General features: G+C 42.9%; 1 protein-coding gene across 2 annotated transcripts in view; it reads right to left on the reverse strand.

Annotated features, from left to right (window-relative positions):
* bmpr1ab (bone morphogenetic protein receptor, type IAb) overlaps positions 1-16,118 on the reverse strand; it is a 112,298-nt gene extending 96,180 nt beyond the window's left edge. Inside the window, exon 1 of one of the 2 annotated variants that reach the window (XM_060940234.1) lies at positions 15,950-16,118. The gene's annotated coding sequence lies outside the window, so the exon portion shown is untranslated. Of the gene's footprint in view, positions 1-15,934 lie in introns of both variants that reach the window. The other variant, XM_060940233.1, reaches the window with a different exon arrangement.
* Between the last annotated feature and the right edge of the window lie 3,699 nt (positions 16,119-19,817).

A 19,817-nucleotide genomic window follows, 5' to 3' on the forward strand; every position in this document is an offset into this window, starting at 1 on the left:
CTACGTCAGCGCTGGTCTGTTTATGAGAAAACGACCTGGTGGTTTTCTGCAAATTTCTTCGTTATCGCATAATTATTAAAATGGTTAACAGATGTATCGTAGGAGGGTGTAGCAACACCAATCTTGATGGGATTAGTACTCATCGTTTTCCAAAAGACCGGACAATGAGAGAGAAATGGGAGCGCTTGGTCTACACAGGCTGTGCACTGAAACCGTGCAAAGCTCTCGCAGCCTGCTGGCGCTTCCGCAGGTGACGTCACGATTCTGGCTCCAGACTCCCTTGGGATTTTTCCAGACGTATTTAGTCTTTTTTTTTTGTCTGCTGTAGACAGATGGCCTTGTGCAAAATTACCCTTCTGGATGAGTGTGTAAAAGGGACATACTTTCATAAAATAAAAACCCGAAATTGGTCCAGAATATGCACTTTAAACTACCTGAAAGGCGTGCGCGCGGGTTTGGTTCAGCTAGACTCAAACACGGAACTCTAATGCTAGGACATCAAAATTAGTCAACGGAAACAATTTGCACTTTTCAATTCATTTGGGTTAATAGGCGGTTCGATTCTCACTGCACTGATGACGGAATTGTAGTTGGTAAGTAAAGCTGCAAATTCCTCCTTCAACACCTACTGCCTCCATTTACGGGGGGGGGGGGACCCACACCCCGTCCTATTCTTGCACCACAATTTTTCTAAAATTTGATGAGAGGGCTGAGAGAATGTGTGAGAGAGGGCTGTGTATCACAGCACCCAAAATGACTCCAAATAGCCCACAATGTAAAAAGAATAATGAAATATCAAATAAAAATAAGTATTGCATCATGATGTAAGCATACTCGGATATGGAACAATAAGGCCAGCTCTTGGGCATGGTTCGAGGCAACAGCACCCAGTACTCTGTACACCCTTACTCTGCTTCATGTTGGGCCATATCACACGACGCCATATACCATCCTATAACAGGATGGCCCACTGGTGCCCCTTTTCCACCAAAGCAGTTCCAGGGCTGGTTCGGGGCCAGTGCTTAGTTTGGAACCGGGTTTTCGATTTCTACTGACAAAGAACTGGCTCTGGGGCCAGAAAAAACGGTTCCAGGCTAGCACCAACTCTCTGCTGGGCCAGAGGAAAGAACCGCTTGTCAGCTGGGGGGGTGGGGGTGGGGTGGAGTTAAGACCAACAACAAGACCGCGAAAGATCGCCGTTTTTAAGTGACGAGAAGCAGCAGCTGTATAAATGCGAAATCATCCATTATTGTTGTTGCTGCTTCTTCCGTGTTGTTTTTGTTTTGATATTCGCACCAAGGTTTATACAAACGTAGCGACGTAACTGAAGTATGCAACGACGTAACTGACGTATACAGCGACGTAATGACGTGGCTTCCCTTAGCACCGCAAGCTATGGAAAAGCAAACTGGTTCTCAGCTGGCTCGCAAGTTGAACAAGTTGTGAACCAGCACTGGCCCCGAACCAGCCCTGGAACTGATTTGGTGGAAAAGGGGTATGGGTGTCATTCCTTATTTAAGGACATATTTCTTGGACTTTGAGTTTAGTTTTGGCCAGACACCGCCCGAACCTAATCACATCACCACCACTCACTACAGCTGAGGGTTAGGTGCTTTACTCAAGGGCACTTCAGCCAGTCCTGCTGGTCCAGGGAATCAAACCAGCAACCTTTTGGTTTGAGAAGCAGTTTTGGGACCATGAGGCCATGGCTTCCACAATGGACTTGGACTAACCAACACAACCCATATCTAAATTACACTCGATGGAAAGGTTATAAATGCTTCTCAGCCCGGGAACTAACTCAAATACACAGGCGACATAAATGTGTCAAGTGTCTTAAGATGTCAGTGAGACCATAAAGAGCAGGGAGGCTGATAAAAAGTGTTAATAATGAACCTCGTTTATCAGACTAAAGCTAATTTACTATCTTAACTATAGTAGCTTCATAAGAGCCTTGAAATTACAGATTTATCACCGAATAGAACTAAAAGGTTTGCAAAGCTTAAACGTGATCACATCATTGAACGTTTTACTGTCAAGTGTTAAAGGTAAACATGGTGATTGGAGTGAACGTCAGCCTGCACGTTCACCAGCATTCTCGTGTTACGTGACCTAATTTGTATCATATTTTTCAAGTGTAGGTCATAGAAAGGATTTTCCCCGGACACCTAATTATTATTTGTTTAGTGGACTGAAGGCTACGGAATTCAAAAATAATTACAGACTTCTAATTTTATTAGTTTTTTTCCTTTTAAATAATTAGAACAATTGATGAATTTAGGGCCAGATGGCCCCAAATTCCCTGCAATTTTTTCCTGCTTCACCATGACCCAATTCAAGATACTACAGTACGTCATGCATGACGTGGTGGGCTTTCCCTGTTCACACAAGGCATTGTGGGATACAAATTTGAAACAGGAGAGAAAAATAGAGGATGCGAGTATGCGAATGAAATGTGAAAGACCGACTACAGTAATGGAAAGCGAGAAGAAAAGCAAAGCAGTCACGTTGCGTTTCCTTTCCTTCACAGGACCAAACTAATAAATAATGACACGTCAGCGAGCACCTTGGTGTGATCAGCTGTTCATTTAGTGACGGAATGATGTAACCATCAGTGCACGATCAAAGGTAAACCTGTGCATGTGCATGCGTGCGCATGCACACACACACACACACACACACACACACACACGTCTGCTTGACTGCGCGAAGCAAGTCATTTCATGCACACCATTTGCTTTAATCCCGTCAAATTAAATAACTTCCCAGCCACAGAACGGCCTGATATTTTGAGAGATATTACAGAAATAAACATCTCACAATGACAATTTCAGAAGGAACTAAATTCCACCGATTTTATGAAATCGAAAGGCTGTCTAGCTTTAAAAGGGAAGACAAACCGTGAATTATTTTCTAACATTCTACTAAATAAATACACGATACCAAAAGGGCATGAGGGCTACTAGGTTCACATCTCCCTTGAGGTACTAACTTCTAGCCTGGGCCCGCCCATCCTAAGCGTGACGCAACACGAGGGCCTGTTGCGAGCTTAGTCTGGCCAGGCAGGCTATCTACAGCATTTCCAAGCTCCCGAAAAATCAGGAACCAATCAACTTTGAGCATCTCCAACGGCCCTGGGTAGAGGCGTGTTCAAGGCAGTGACGTAGTAGAACTGCGACCGGAAGCCAAAGATTGTTTACAGAATCTATGCCGGAAGCGCTTCATTCACATCACGAACATGGAGCAGCGGCAAGCCTTTGACACAGCGGTAGATGCTGTATTGAAAGCATTCAACAGGAAGTTCTCATTGAAAACAGAGCAAAGAGCAGCCCTGGAGGTATTTATTGAAAGGAAGGACGTTTTCGCCTTGCTCCCGACCGGCTTCGGTAAGAGTTTAATCTACCAGTTAGCCCCGTCGCGTCGCATACGTCAGAGGAAAGAGTGATGTGATTGGTTTAAGCTTCGTCACAGCCTTTTCTGGCTTCGACCAGTAGCAAACGGAGGCATTTCAGGGAGGCGGGTCAACCACGGGCTCTGGGAAACGGTTTGGCTTAATAGCTTGGCCAGACCAAATGCTCGGAGAGCTTTGAAGTCGCGTTAGCCAGACTAACTAGCTTCTACTCTTAGCTAACTTTCAACATGTTGACATAAATAATTATTTACCTCAGCTGGCTTCACAGATATGATGAGCGAGTCACTTTGCACCAGCTAAACCACTCTGTTTTTTCATATTTTGCACAGTGACAAGTCTACTGTACGACGACATGACTTTCTTTTCAGTAAAAGTATCAAGTCAAGTTTATTTGTATAGCGCTTTTAACAATAAACATTGTCGCAAAGCAGCTTTACAGAATTTGAACGACTTAAAACATGAGCCAATTTTATCCCTAATCTATCCCCAATGAGCACATCTGTGGCGACGATGGCAAGGGAAAACTCCCTCAGACGACATGAGGAAGAAACCTCGAGAGGAACCAGACTCAAAAGGGAACCCATCCTCATTTGGGCAACAACAGACAACATGACTATAACATTAACAGTCCTAACATAAAGCCAGCTTCGTTGATGCTATAAAGCCCCCACCGACGGAAACCCGAGCGCAAAACCGTTCACGACAACCGCAGTCCCAAAGTCAGCAAGTCAACTGCAGTCCCCAGCCACAAAAGCACCACTGCAGGAGTCCAGAGCGTCCTCCAGGCGCGACCCCCAACTGTCCACATAGGGCCGTCCTCTACAGGAGCGATGCGATGAGACTCCAACCAGACACAGGATGGATCAGGCAGGTCCACCGAGCAGAAGAGGTCGGCATCTCGATCCCAGGACCGGCATGTAACTCGGAGCAGTCCTAGATAGGGATGGCGAAAACTAAAAAAATCTTGACCGACCACCGAGCCTCATTAGCCGGTTAACCTATGAGTTTAAACAGGGATGCAAACGGCGCGCCTTTTTCACGGCTCGTGCAGATCTGATTTTTTTTGGGGGGGGGGGGGGGGGGGGGTGTTGGAGTGTCTGAATAATTTCAGAGTAAATTCTGTATTAAAATTACTACATAAGCAAATGCCGTTACAGTCCATGAAAAAGCCGTGAAAAAGTCGGCATCTGCGCCTTTAGTTTGTGTGGAGAGAGATGATCTGCAATAACATGCATTGTTGGCTACAGACCGAAACATACTTTCAGAATGCACTGGCCAAGGCAGGACTAAACTCCATGTGCCGCCTTCTTCTAATAATAATAATAAAAAAACAGAATAGCAATTTGTAAGCTAAAAACCCTGTCTACACTTTTTTTTTTTTTTCGCCGAGTTGCAGCCAACGTTGCCAGATATTGCTGATGTTTTCCAGCCCAAAATATGTTCAAAACCCGCCAAAATCCACTTAAAACTGCCCAATCTGGCAACACTGGTGGCAGCTGTGTTCAACTGGGGCGGGACATGACTGAATGGGTGTTTGATTTGTCAGCTGTCTTTAAAGGATATGGGACATGAAACAAAAGCACGCTATATCAGTTTCTTTCCATTAAAAATATGAATTAATTGCATCAACAAATACAAAACCATCTATTAAATTCAGCAAAATCGTTATATTCGTGATGATTATATGGCATTTCTGCTCGACTTCCGATATGCATTTTTTGCAACCGGAAGAGCCGCTGTCACGTGATCATACGTCACAAAAACTTTTGGGCACAGCACAAGCGGGTAGATGAATATGGAGAAGTGGATGACAAGAAAATTGTTTTTATAGTCTTTAAAGTACACTGGACATCATACACTGGACATCATGGTGTATTGTGCTGCTTATGGTTGCAATAATTCCAATGGGAAATGCCCTGGAGTAAGTTTTTTTGCATTCCCCAAGGACCCGAAGCTGAGGAAAGTGTGGGCTCACCTGCGCATGCACAGTAGGCTTCGCGCATGTGCAGTAGGCTTGGTAGGACAACTTCACAGAACACCTGTTGGGGGGGGGAAAAAAAAAAAAAAACCTTTGCACCTACTGTTTCCCACAAACTGTGTTCGGACCATTTCACTGAGGATTCTTTCAACATTAATACTCAGGTACTGAGCGATATTAATTCATGAAACATGAAACAGGAAGCATAAGGATGAGAGAGAAAAAAAAAAAAAAAAAAAACCCCACACAGTTCAAATCGGGAAGCCACGCACACCTGCGCCAGGCTGCACAAATGCGCGCAGCTTCCCGACCCAAACCGCCTCTCTCTCATCCTTACACTTCATGCCTCATGCTCCATGAACCAACAATCGCTTTTTTTTTTTTTTTTTAAATCGGATCTGCGCGATTCAGCCGTGAAAAAGGCAGCATCCGCCGAAAGGCGCGCTGTTTGCATCCCTGCACGGAGGCCAGGGGACAGGGCAGGAATATTTTTGTTGATATGAGTGATCCGGTGCGATTTCGCGACCTCCCTGTTGAAGACCTCTGCGCTAAGCGACTGAAAGCCGAGGTAAGGATTAGTATTATAATTTTGGGTGTATCAATTATTGATCATAATTCTGACTCGTTTCACCATTTTGAATGTTTTCATCTCGGACTCTGGAAGCATTGTATCTCAATCAATCAATCAATCAATCAATCAATCAATCTCGAAAAATATCAGCAAAAAAAAAAAACTAGCTTGCAACGGACTTTAGCTAGATCTATGATGAACTTTCAATGTATGATACAAAAATAATACTTCTTTCAACAGATCATTAGCCTTTGAGCAGAATTGTTTTTAACTTACGAGGAAGTGTTATCCAGCCGACCGCTTTCAGTTTCATGAGGGCTGAATGAACTCTCACTCTCAATCATCTGACCCGTCAGAGTAAAGACAAGATCCATGTTAATGTGAATTTCCAGCTATCGGTTCGAATTGATAGGGTCTAACTTCACATCTCTGTGAAACATCGGGAATATCACTGTCGATGGTGTCCATTTCGGTAACCTGTTTACATTAGATTCCCAAGCGCTGGCTCCTTGGAAAGTTTTTGTGACGTCACGGGTCACGTGACCACCTAGCTCATTAACGAATCCTTGTTTTACGCTGATGTATAAAAAAAAATAAAAAAAAACTTGAATAAATGTGATGATTTTCACATTTTTGACGCCCTGCAGTGATTTAGATGGCATTTCTTATGGCCTTTATACATAATTATGCCCAGGTAAAAATCCATGTCCCATATCCTTTAACTGGGGCGGGACATGACTGAATGGGTGTTTCTGATTTGCCAGCTGTCGTCCTTACACTGCATGGCACGCCCCAAGCGTTTACAAAACACAGAATTCCAGGTTCTCCGCTCCAAAATCGGCAGCTTCAAAACGATTGATTTTTTTTTTTTTTTTCACCAACAACCAAAAAAAAAAAAAATTTAACCGATTAATGTTGATTCGGTCAACCACCGGTCAAACGGTCATCGGTTAACATCCCTAGTCCTAGACATTTCTTTTTGGAAAGCATCAGGGAAATAATTGTTGTACAGTTTTCAGACTTGCAGCTAATCCACAGTGAACGGGTCTCGAGGACTTGGTGTGTTGCGCTCAGTCCACACTGGAACTCAAAGCAGATGTGGCTCCTGCTCAGGACAGGCTGGCAGATGAACTCGTGCATAGACCACGCATGTTATGATGCCACTGATTGTTGGCAGCCCTTTCTCAGATGAACACACGACATTACTGATCAGTTTCTCCCTCTTCTCATTTTTGTTTCAGTGCTTTAGCAGGTCACAGCACCTTCTTCGATTATAAGATAGCCAAATAAAACTTGAATTACAATACAAGTGAACAGTGAGGATACAGAGTCCCAAAACCAGACCAACAGCGCAGATGTTCAATATGCAAACATTTTTCGTTGACACTCTTGGCTCTGGTGTTCTCATTGGCAATCCTGATCAACATCTGGACTTCTGTAAAGCTGCCTTGTGACAATGTTCTATTGTTAAACCACTACATGAGTCAAACTGAAGTGAACAGACGGATATTCTGGCTGTGCAGTGAAATCAAAAAAAAAAAAAATTTAAAACAAATTGTTGGCCTTTAACCTTCACAAAATTTAATTAAAAAAAAAAAAGGGAGGGGGACATGAAAGCCTTTTAATCCGTAAACAAACCCAAACATGTGCTCTAAATTGCATTTACTCCCAAACACAATCCTTCCACAATTTTCTCCTGGCACTTCGACGTTCATAAGTATTTAACCTTTATTTATGATGACTTCCTGCTTCTTTGGTTGACTTCTGCAACAGCGAGAACAACTAATGCCGTCTTGAGCCTTCAGCTGTAGTTCTACAGCACAGTGAGCACAAAATACCCCCTTTCGACCGACAGGGAACGGGTTCTTGAACCGGTTCCATTCAGGATTCTTTGAACCGTGCTGCCTGCTATTGAACCAGTCCACGTTTTCACTATATTTAACTGGAACTGCTGTAATCAAGGACGCATCATGAATAGAAGGCATTGCACAATTCATAACATCAGTAAACCGTACGAGCAAGATGGCACGCCGATTACCCACGAGCTTTTGTTCTGTTATTGCAGATTTGTTTTCGGTCAATTTTTTTCTTGATGTATCCTTTTCTGTTGAGTTCTCCATTCCTGCTGTCTGCTTCCAGAGACTCAGATTGTTTTGCAGGTCAAGGGGCCCACAGGGCCCCTCCTGGGAAAAAACAGGGGCCCATTTCTACAATGGGGGGGCATAGTGATTATCCTTCAGTTGAAGCGAACCTAACCCCTTTTCCACCAAATCAGTTCCAGGGCTGGTTCACAACTCGTTCAACTTGCGAGCCAGCTGAGAACCAGTTTGCTTTTCCATAGCTCGCGGTGCTAAGGGAAGCCACGTCATTATGTCGCTGTATACGTCAGTTATGTCGCTACGTTGGCATAAACCTTGGCGCAAACATCGAAGCAAAAACCACACGGAAGCAGCAGCAACAACGGATGACTTTGCGTTTGTACAGCTGCTGCTTCTCGTCGCTTAAAAATGGCGATCTTTCGCGGTCTTGTTATTGTTGTTGGTCTTAACAACTCCGCCCCCCGCTGACGTAAGCGGTTCTTTCCTCTGGCCCAGCAGAGTTGGTGCTAGCCTGGAACCGGTTTTTCTGGCCCCAGAGCCAGTTCTTTGTCAGTGGAAACAGAAAACCAGGTTCCAAACTAAGCACTGGCCCCGAACCAGCCCTGGAACTGATTTGGTGGAAAAGGGGCACTAGTGAGCAAAGCGAGCCCAATGAACAGCTGGGGCAGCCCAGGGGCTGTTTTTTTCTTCTCAATTCTGTTTTTTTTGGCATTAGAAGCCATATGAAGCAATGTAGATGACAAAAATCAATGCTTCAACCAAATATATTGAGATATTGTTTAATCAGTGGCAATATTTTGGAATTCAACCACAGGCCACTATATATCACATCTATATTATCTCCTCCTTGTAAATTATAGCACAAGAATGGGTTTGTTTTTTGCATGCTGTGACGGTCTAATTCTGATCGTCTCTAATCATCTCTACTTCTAATTTCAGAGAATCAGATGGGATGCTGAATCTTCAATCTTGGGTTCAAATTCAGGCAATGAAGTTTGAAAATTAATAATGTCTGATACTAATGATACAACAGTTGTATTTTCTTATCCATGTTTTCTTGCCTCTTTCGAATATTCGTACATAGACCGTAAGACGCCATGTAGCGAAAGACTTGGATCAGGTTTTACTCGCTTGGGACGCTACAAACAGGGCGGCGTAAATACACGAACGGGTCCGACGTATATTCAACATGGCGGCGGTCAAAACAAATTCATCCGATGCTGAAATCTGTTGAATATTCAGATAATCATGTTGGAAGTTGCATATTTGTGCAAGACTTTCGATATTGAGACCATGAAGTCAAGTAATACGCCACGAAACGTTCCAAATAGGGTATAAAATGCTCGTGTCCATATTGGCCCCTGCCCCTCTCGACAATGCGTTCATTATTCGAAATAGTGCGTCTTAGACGCGGGCACGCCAACAATCTGAATCTCTGTGCTTCCTCTCCAAACTAATGGCACGCCCACTGATGTCACTGGTTCCAGTTGGGAACCAACTTTTCAGATTCCAAACCAATTTATTTTTGGTCGAAATGCTCTAAATGGTTCGAAATTTGGTGCGTGAACTAGAACAGAACCCGCTCCCCATTGGTTGGTTGGTTGAAAAAGGGGTAAAAGTGCACCAAGACTGAGTTGTACTCTGCATACATGATTACTTATTACAGCTCGGAATCCTGAAACATCAATATGACGACACGCTGTACAATAAGCATCAGACACCTGACACACAAAAAAAGAAAGCAAGCAGCTCAAACATGTTTTTCGTAAGACAACACGCATTTCAATTGTGCTAGTTAAAGCTAGACGACCTTCCGATTTCAGAAAATCAGTGAAATTTAGTCAGCCAGTCATTGTGATGTGTTTATTTCTGTAATATCTCACAAAAATATCGGGCCATTCTGTGGCTGGGAAGTTATTTAACTTAAGGGGATTCCTGAGCAAATAAAGTGCATGAAGCGGACAGAGGAAGTCCACGTGCACAGGTTTACCTTTGACCGTGCACTGACCGTTCCATCATTCTGTCACTAAACGAACACCTGATCACACCGAGGTGCTCGCTGAGCGCCGATATTTATTAGCTTGGTCCTACGTTTCCTTTTCTTCATATATAACAATGTCTTTTATATTTTTTCGTGTTCCAAATCCTGCGCCCTGATTAGCTGGCGAGCGGGTCCGTATCCTACAGTACGGACCCCAGTTACAGACCTCTGGCGACTCGCTCGTTCACAACAACAAACAGTAAAATTTTTGTCGACTTTTTTTTTTTTTACACAAGATTTATTTATAAGATTATCAAAAATCTTATAAATTTTTGCCAGCATTTCTCAGGAGAATAGCATTAATTTTACAGCATGGATAGTGATAACAGTGTTCACAGCAAAAGCGAGTTTTACTACCCTGAGGAAGAAGAAATAAAAGAAAACATTTCAGGAGAAAGCTAAAAACTGTAACTTGCTAACGCCGAGCAAAAACATGGCTGAATCCTGAGTGACTCAATTTTGTATAAATAGGGGACTACATAGGTGGCAAAATGTAGTTTTTTCTCCTGCCATGGAAGTGCACTTGTATACCGAGGAGGAAGCAATTTGCATTCCAGCCGTGAATGAGGATTCAAAATGGTGGCTTGGCTCAGTTTTCCCTTTCAGGCGCTCTCGTTTTCTGTTAGAATTTGGTAAAGAAAAAAAAAATCTATTAGTTATTTACCAGCTTAAGGTCGGTCCGTATGGTGAAATACCGTGACCTCGGTCAGTACTTTCAAGACCTCAGTCACGGTATTTCACCATACGGACCTCCCAGCTGGTAACTAATATATTTCTTCTCGCTTTCCGTTACTGTAGTTGGTCTTTCACGTTTCATTCGCACACTCATGTCCTCCATTTTTCCTCTCCCATTTCAAATTTATATCCCATAATGCCTTGCGCTAACAGGGAAAGCCCACCACGTCATGCATGACGTAGTATCTTGAATTGGGTCATGGTGAAGCAGGAAAATTTAAAAAAAAAAAAAAAAAAAGCAGAGAATTTAGGGTCATGTGGTTCCAAGTTCATTAACTGTTCTATTAAACTAAAAATCGGAAGTCCGTGATTCAAATTCGGTAGCTTTTGGTCCACGAAAGAAAAGTAATTGGGTGTCAGGGAAAATTCTTCTTACGACCTACGCTTAAAATCTGAAAGGCGGGTCTACGTTTAAGGAAACAACAAAAAGACCACGCACAGCTGGCAACACTAGTCCTGTATGACATTAGCGTAGGCAAGACTGAGGGGTTGTTGGTGTTTGGGTCCAAACAGGCCTCAGAACAAGTGTGTGGACTCTTACACGCTCCAGCTCCCACAGAACACCACGGTTCCTTTGTTCACCCCAAAGAAAAAAAAAAAAAAAGAAAAAAAGTACTGCCGAAACAAGGTTTGTAACTGAAATGTCCTTTAGTGAGCGTGAAAAGAGGGACTTATATTGATGAAAACGCACAGTGAAAGCTGAATAAGAATTAGCTTATTGTGTGATGGTTGATAGCTGCCATGTCAATAGACTGACCGTTAAAAACACTTAGCGAGAAAATAGAAAGGGACCGGTAGAGGAAATCAAATACCGAGACTAAACCATTACATCAACCAGGCAATTGAGGCAATGACAAAGTAACACTGTAAGCCTAGTTTTACTATTCTGGGAATAATCTGAATAAAAACCACAAAAACAAAGCAATGCTATTGAATTTAACAGCCCTCCTTTCTCTCTTTTTTTTCCCCCCCCTCCTTCTCTTCTCTCCTCAGAGCTCCTGAAAAGAGGTGTTCTTCGGTTGCCAGACACACACAAGTCATTTGTAGACTCGGTGCTCATTAAGATTTGCCGATAACATTCAGCGAGAAAAAAAGTGGCCGAGCCAGGAAGTTCATGCCTTGCTCTGCAGTAAAAAGGGAAGTAAACAGGTACGCCATTGCTGCTGGGAGTGATAAGATCTCCCCAGACACTGTTTCAGCCTACATTCATTGCAGTTACCGTAGCAGCCCCCCCTTTGGCTTTTCAAAAGCACGTCTTGTCAGCCAAGGGCTGTACGACCAAAAGAAAAAGCTCTGAAAGTCGACGCTGGATACATACACATGCGCTAGTATACATCTTACAACTTAGAATACAGTAACAACGGGTTAACTGAAGTAAGACGCATGAAATAGCTTGACCAGACTACTGAAGCTCTGTTTGAGAAACTAGCATATTGCTTTCTCCTGTCCTTCAACTCATAGCATATAGATTGAGGAAGTAACCCGACTCCAATACCCCCCCACCTCCAAAGCAGCACCAGGTGAAAAGCGTGAGGGGTCGGAAAAGAGCCTCGGCTGTTAAACATGAGGTGAAGACGCAAAATGTTCTGACAAATTCAGACGAGAAAAATGGCAGCAAATAGTTGAGCACGTTCTTAGAAAAAATAATAATAATTTGATCAGGCAATTTGCAAACAAGGTGTTAAGAGCACTGAACAGGAGCTTAATAATCCTAATCACGTGCGTCTGAAACGGAGATGTTATCTGCAGTTCACCTACCTACAGTTTCCATAGTTATAGCAGAACTGTCACGTTCACATTAAGAGCTAGGAGAACAAAACACGCGGTTTCATGGGAAAAAAAAAAAAAAGTTTCAAGAAACCGTTACAGAGAAAGACAACACAGAAGTGTACCAAAACTCTAGACCAAACAAAAGCTTAGCTCTCTTTCAGTCATCTAAATCAGTGGCTCTCAAAAGGAGCGCACATGAAGCATAGCCAGGGCATTCATCCTTTCAGACAGTGATTTCAATCAAAACAAACCTTTAGAAAAAAAGGCAGATTTATCAGGTCTGTTTGACTCAAACATCTAGAAGTTTACTGTCCACGTTTGAATAATGAGCCCGATATCTGAATCGTTCATAAAATAAACCTGAAGCGGTGTAGATTTTTCCCCCCACCCAAAAAAGTTCTGATCAAAATCATAGCAAATCAAAGGAGATCGAGGAGGTGAAGGAATTTACACCATTAACCTCGGGACAGTTGCTTTTCTGTTCACACGCAACGGCGTCCCTGCTGATAATTCTCTGGAGCACAGATGGCTTGACACAATCTTAACCACGCATGGACCGGGGTGATAAAACCTTCAAAGCGACGCTGCAGCAGGGAGGTGAGAGTTAAAGTCACAGTCCAAGTACAAGATGATAGAAACACACCTATAAACCCAGATACACTCCTTAGTCACAAAACACAGACATACTACACTACATTTCTGTCTGAAGCCTTTCCTCAGACACTATTAATAATCTGCAGATTAAAACACAGCGACAGAAAAACTGGCTCGATGTTGCCCACAACAAACCCTTACAACTACCCTGATTAGCTAGAAGCTCAATAAAACTTGCCCAGTGTTTACTCGCGAATCTATTCATATTCACTGCACTGAGACAGGGAGAATAAACCACAGGCACTAAAGTCTCTGCCCATTTGCGTTTCTGAAGACTGGCACTGAAAGGACCCAAAAAAAAAAAAAAAAAAAGCGCAGCCGTTTTTCTTAGCAAAGCCAGGATACAAGCACAGCTCTCTCTGAGCTTCTAATTTACCCCTCAGCATTTTTCTCCTTTTTCCTGGAGCCCAAGAAGTCTGATACCATTCTACCCATGGCATAGGGCCTCGATTCTCAAGAACGTTATCCCTAATACTACACACACCGGGAATAATCAGAAGTTGTCATGTCACTCTTCATGATTGAAAGGACTGAGATGCATAGATTTACTGAAAATACACTGTGTAAGTCCTTGAAGCAGACCACTTTAAAGGCCAAGACTGAACTTTCTAATCAGCAGTGTACAAACACAGGAGGGTGGCCATCGTACAGACGTCGTAGCCATGTTGGGACATCCAGTACAGAGGTTCATTTCTTTATTTTATATCCGTCCAGGATGACGTTTTGAGATATACTGTATATCCGAGTCTTGGGCACCCAGGTTTTTTTTTTTTTTAAATATAAATACAAGCTGTTCAATAATATTTATGACTAACATTATCAAGTCAATACAAAACATTTTAGCTTTCCAGACATTAAATGTTACAGGAAAACGTTCACATCAGTACAGAAAGCACCAGATTAACTGTATGGAACGGACACTTGAGAGGAGACCAAAAAAAAAAAAAAAAAAGGCTGCTGGATTTCACTGCCAAAATGAGAAGCAAGTGTGACAGTCTCCAGAAGAACTGGATTTGGTGCACAGTACATTTAAAAGAAAAAAAAAGCTAATTTCTTTGTACACATTGTACCTGAGACTACTTTTAAAGCAAAGTTGTTTCTGTATTTAAATAACAGAGCAGTAAACAGTACTAAATGGAACAAAGTCAATATTTGCTGTGATGAAGCTTTGTTTTTTTTTTTAAATAAAGCCAACAAACTATCATTTGTGCAGTTAATTACTTTTCTTCATTATGTTCAGTGTTTATATCTGATACCGTGTGTGTGTGTGTGTGTGTGTGTGTGTGTGTGTGTGTGTGTGTGAGAGAGATTGAGCTAATCAGACCATACACTTTGCTCTGGACACAGACCACAAATAAAACCGGGGGGACGGGACCCACACCTAAACCAAACTCAGGTCCTTTAAACAAAAGTACAGCAGTGTCTTGTGTAGGTCCAGGTCTTCTACAGAGGGATGGAGTGTGTTTAGTTAGGACACACACTAGGCCTACAAGGTTTGTTTCCACATTGCAGGTTGTAACTTGTCATGCAACACAGATCCAGATGCATCACAGACACTCCAAAAACCTATCAAGCAAGCACACACACACACACACACACACACACACACACACTATACAAATAACAGATTTGAGTTGAGAACTGCATCAAATAAGCTGTTACTTGTATGTGACGGTTCAAGTGTGCATGTGAGAGAGAGAGAGAGAGAGAGACACACACACACACACACACAAACAAATAAATCTGAGTTGAGAACTGCATCAAATAAGCTTACTTTTAGTATGTGATGGTTCGTGTGTGTGTGTGTGTGTGTGTGTGTGTGTGTGTGAGAGAGAGAGACACAACAAATAAATTTGAGTTGAGAATTGCATCAAATAGGCTGTTACTTGTATGGGATGGCTCAAGAGTGTGTGTGTGAGAGAGAGAGACACACACTAGACAAATAAATCTGAGTTAAGAATGGCATCAAATAAGCCGTTACTTGTAGTATGTGATGGTTCAAGAGTGTGTGTGTGTGTGTGTGTGTGAGTGAGAGAGAGAGACACACTATACAAATAAAATTTAAAAATGTTTTCATTTTTCACTCTACCTTTATATTTTACATTCCATATGCATATACACACATATATATATATATATAAGCGTAGTTTGGTCGGGCAGTTGCAAAATAAGAATTATTACCCAATAATAAACAGCTGTGTCTGTTATTGTGTATATGACAAATAAAAATCTTGAATCTAAATGAGTTGAGAACTGCAAATAAGCTGTTGGTTATATATATATAAAAACACAGAGAGCCCAGTGAAGAAAAGCCCATTAGAACAGTGAAGAGCGGCTCCATGCCAATCCGCATCCACACTCACCTACTACACAGTGTGGAAACAAAATAGTACGCATGCGCAGTCTTTCCCCTTCACCCAAACAGCACTCTAATCTATTTAGTACGCTAGTAGTCTACTACACGCAGCGCGCATCGGCTTTAAAAGGCTTTACTGCATACAAAATTAACCAAAACACAAAACAGGCGCCATTTAAAGCCACAGCACATATTTTAACAATGAATACATTACATGTATAATACTTATTTCTAACAACTAAACCCAAAGGTATTTCCCTCAGCTCAGCTCAGCTAAAGAACAATCCAGAACAAACAGCCACTCACTCACTCACTCACCTCAGAAACACTCACCATCCCTGCAGGACAGGGACAGGCTCCCGGAGTGAGCGCAACCTCGGCGCAAACGGCCGTGTAAACGTCCTGAAGTGTGAATGAGAAGCGGGTTTGCGCGGTCGGTGTGTGTGTGAGAGCGCAGAGCTCGGAGTCTACAGCGCTGGTTTTATGTTCGTAGTAACCGGAGTCTCACACATTCCGCTCTGTCGGCGCTGCGCTGGGAGCGATCCTCCAATCAGTGCGCAGCACAGCGCCTATGGAAGGCCAAACGGCTCACAACGTCTAAAAAAAAAGCAGCGTGGATAGAGCATAGGTGAGGGCGCGTGGCTTTATTTCAACCTAGTGCTTTACACGCCATCTAGTGGACATCTAGAGGTAGAGCAGTAGCACTTAAAGTGCATATTCTGACCAATTTCGGTTTTTCTTTTTATCTGAAAGTATGTCCCTTTACACACTCATCCAGAAGGGTAATTTTGCACAAGGCCATCTGTCTACAGCAGAAAAAAATAAAATAACAAAACACGTCTGGAAAAATCCCAAGGGAGTCTCGAGCCAGATTCGTGACGTTATCTGTGGAAGCGCCAGCAGGCTGCGAGAGCTTTGCACAGTTTCAGTGCACAGCCTGTGTAGACCAAGCGCTCCCATTTCTCTCTCATTGTCCGGTCTTTTGGGAAACGATGAGAACTAATCCCATCAAGATTGGTGTTGCTACACCCTCCTACGATACATCTGTTAACCATTTTAATAATTACGCGATAACGTTGAAGAAATTTGCAGAAAACCACCAGGTCGTTTTCTCATAAACAAACCAGCGCTGACGTAGGATTCAGAAGGAGGCTTCCCGCATGTGACGTCACAAAAATCAATGTTTGCCGGGAAATCCAAATGCCAATTTTTTTCAGACGCAGACCAATTCGCCTCATGGCTTGATTTCAACTGAATTTTTCTGGTATTGCGCAAGGTAAAAAAAATTGCACAAAATGTGACGGATATTTGACCAAAGTTTAATATAAAATAGGAGAATTACATTGATCTTGCTCTTGAATTTACCCATGATATGCACTTTAAACCCATCCATCCATCCATCCATTATCTGTAGCCGCTTATCCTGCACAGGGTCGCAGGCGAGCTGGAGCCTATCCCAGCTGACTATGGGCGAAAGGCGGGGTACACCCTGGACAACTCACCAGGTCATCACAGGGCTGACACATAGACAACCATTCACACCTACAGTCAATTTAGAGTCACCAGTTAACCTAACCTGCATGTCTTTGGACTGTGGGGGAAACCGGAGCACCCGGAGGAAACCCACGCAGACACGGGGAGAACATGCAAATTCCACACAGAAAGGCCCTTCATCGGCTGCTGGGCTCGAACCCAGGACCTTCTTGCTGTGAAGCGACAGTGCTAACCACTACACCACCGTGCCGCCTGATTTAAACCCAGATTCAAAATTATAGAAGAAGCCGCCATTATTTGTCACATGCACACTCAAGCACAGTGAAACTCTCCTTCTTCTTCTTCTTCTACTTCTACTAGCTGCTCCCGCTTCTCTGCAGGGTCGCTGAAGCAGTCAGTCTTCTCCAATGCCCGTGGTCTAATGTGTCTTCTTTCACTGCTCCAATGGCCTCCATATCACTTCTGATGTTATCACTCCATCGCCTCTTGGGTCTCCCTCTGTTTCTCTTTCCTGGTGGTGCCATATACAACATCCGTTTTCTGATCGTCTCTTCTCTCGACATGGCCATACCAACATAGCCTTGCTGTTCTGCATCTGGTCGAAATATTCTCCACTCCCAACACATCTGGCACTTTCTCATTCCTCACATGGTCCAATCTTGTCCGTCCACATGCCCACCTGCACATCTTCATCTCCGCTACTTCAAGTTGTTTTTCCTGTTTTCCTGTTAGGGGTACAGTCTCCATTGCGTACAGCATGGCTGGTTGTACTACCATGCTGTAGATCTTCCCTTTAACTTTCTCTGGGACTTTCTTGTCACAAAGGATCCCCGCCATTTTCTTTCAATTCCTCCACCCAGAGTCGACCTTCCTCTTCACTTCTTTGTCTGATGTTCCTGTGTCGGTCAGCATACTGCCCAGATACTTAAATTCTTGGGCCTTTGGAACTTGTGTGTCTTGTTGTCAGCTTCTGTCCCATGCAGGCAGAGGTACTCTGTCTTGCTTCTTGATACCTTCATCCCCCGGGATTCCAGCGCCTCCCTCCAAAGCACAGTGAAATTCATCCTCTGCATTTAACCCATCTGAAGCAGTGAACACACGCATGCACACACACAAGTGAGCAGTGAGCACACACACATACTCAGAGCAGTGGGCAGCCATGCTACAGCACCCGGGGAGCAATTGGGGGTTAGGTGCCTTGCTCAAGGGCACTTCAGCCTAAGGTTGCCCCATGTTAACCTAATCACATGTGGGGGAAACCGGAGCACCCGGAGGAAACCCACGCAGACACGGGGAGAACATGCAAACTCCGCACAGAAAGGCCCTCATCAGCCGCTGGGCTCAAACCCAGAACCTTCTTGCTGTGAGACGACAGTGCTAACCACTACACCACCGTGCTGCCCAATGGGTGGTCGACAAAATACGGACGAGTCACAGACTACGGATTTATAGAAATATATATATATATATATATATATATATATATATATATATATATATAAACCTTTTTAATATATACAAAATACGAAGTGGTTACAGATTTTAACAAGTAATTTACAGATCGGTCACAGACGTTTAAGTATGTTATGGGCTTCATACAGATGATGTATCACAGATGGTTAATTTTACAAATGTTGCTACTAGTCTACGGAACAATAACATGGACGTCACAAGGATCGTCTCCATGGTGACATTATCTGCCGATGGTAGCTGCATGATGGAGGTAGAAGCACCAAATAAAGTCAAACCAATACTAACTAATCTGCAGGTGAGTTTTTTGATAAGAGATGTGGAACATTTAACAGTTATTCCACGAAATTGAGTCGTATATGCGCCGATTGCCGACAAGGCGTGTTGTGCCAGGTCAGCTTTAAGCCATATACGATGAAATTGAGTGGAATAACTGTTTTGTTTTATCCACATTCACTGGATTTTGAAAAACAGTACATTTTTATTTTTGTTTTTTGTAAATTCGATAAATAAAAATTTTATACAAAACGTCCGACAAAATAATTTCCGCTTAGAATGTAAACAAACCGTCGAAACGACAGGAGCAATTTGTGAAAAAGGCTATAATAGCGATTCTTGAAAAATAAAAAAGATACGTTCTTACCATGAAATACTTTTAGTCCATATTTTGTTGCTTTTTTATATTTTGGGGTTTTGTTTTTGAGTAGAGTTTTTATTTTGTCCTCGGTTGGTTCAGTAGCACGGTCCGCCATTTTCTTTTCTTCTTTTTTTTGGCGATTGGCAAACTAACTTAAAGGTGCATTACTGCCACCGACTGGGCTGGAGTGTGGAACAGGCGATACTGGGGGGAAAAGTTATATTCTTTTATTTATCCATTTCTGTTTCTTTTAAATACTTGATAACAAAGTGATATATCTGACTTGATGTGTTCCGCCATTTTGTTTTTCTCTACTCATGGTATATGAGCTGATAGCCTAGTAATAGAGTAGCCAATCAGAGCATGCAATTGCTCATATCCAGTGAATGTGAATAGAATAACTAATAATAAGTTATTAGTTAATAATAATAATAATAATAATAATAATAATAATAATAATAATAGGGGCGGCACAGTGGTGTAGTGGTTAGCGCTGTCACCTCACAGCAAAAAGGTCTGGGTTCGAGCCCCGTGGCCGGCGAGGGCCTTTCTGTGCAGAGTTTGCATGTTCTTCCCGTGTCCGCGTGGGTTTCCTCCGGG

Source organism: Neoarius graeffei, chromosome 14 (assembly GCF_027579695.1).
Source record: "Neoarius graeffei isolate fNeoGra1 chromosome 14, fNeoGra1.pri, whole genome shotgun sequence".
Classification (NCBI taxonomy): Eukaryota; Metazoa; Chordata; class Actinopteri; order Siluriformes; family Ariidae; genus Neoarius; species Neoarius graeffei.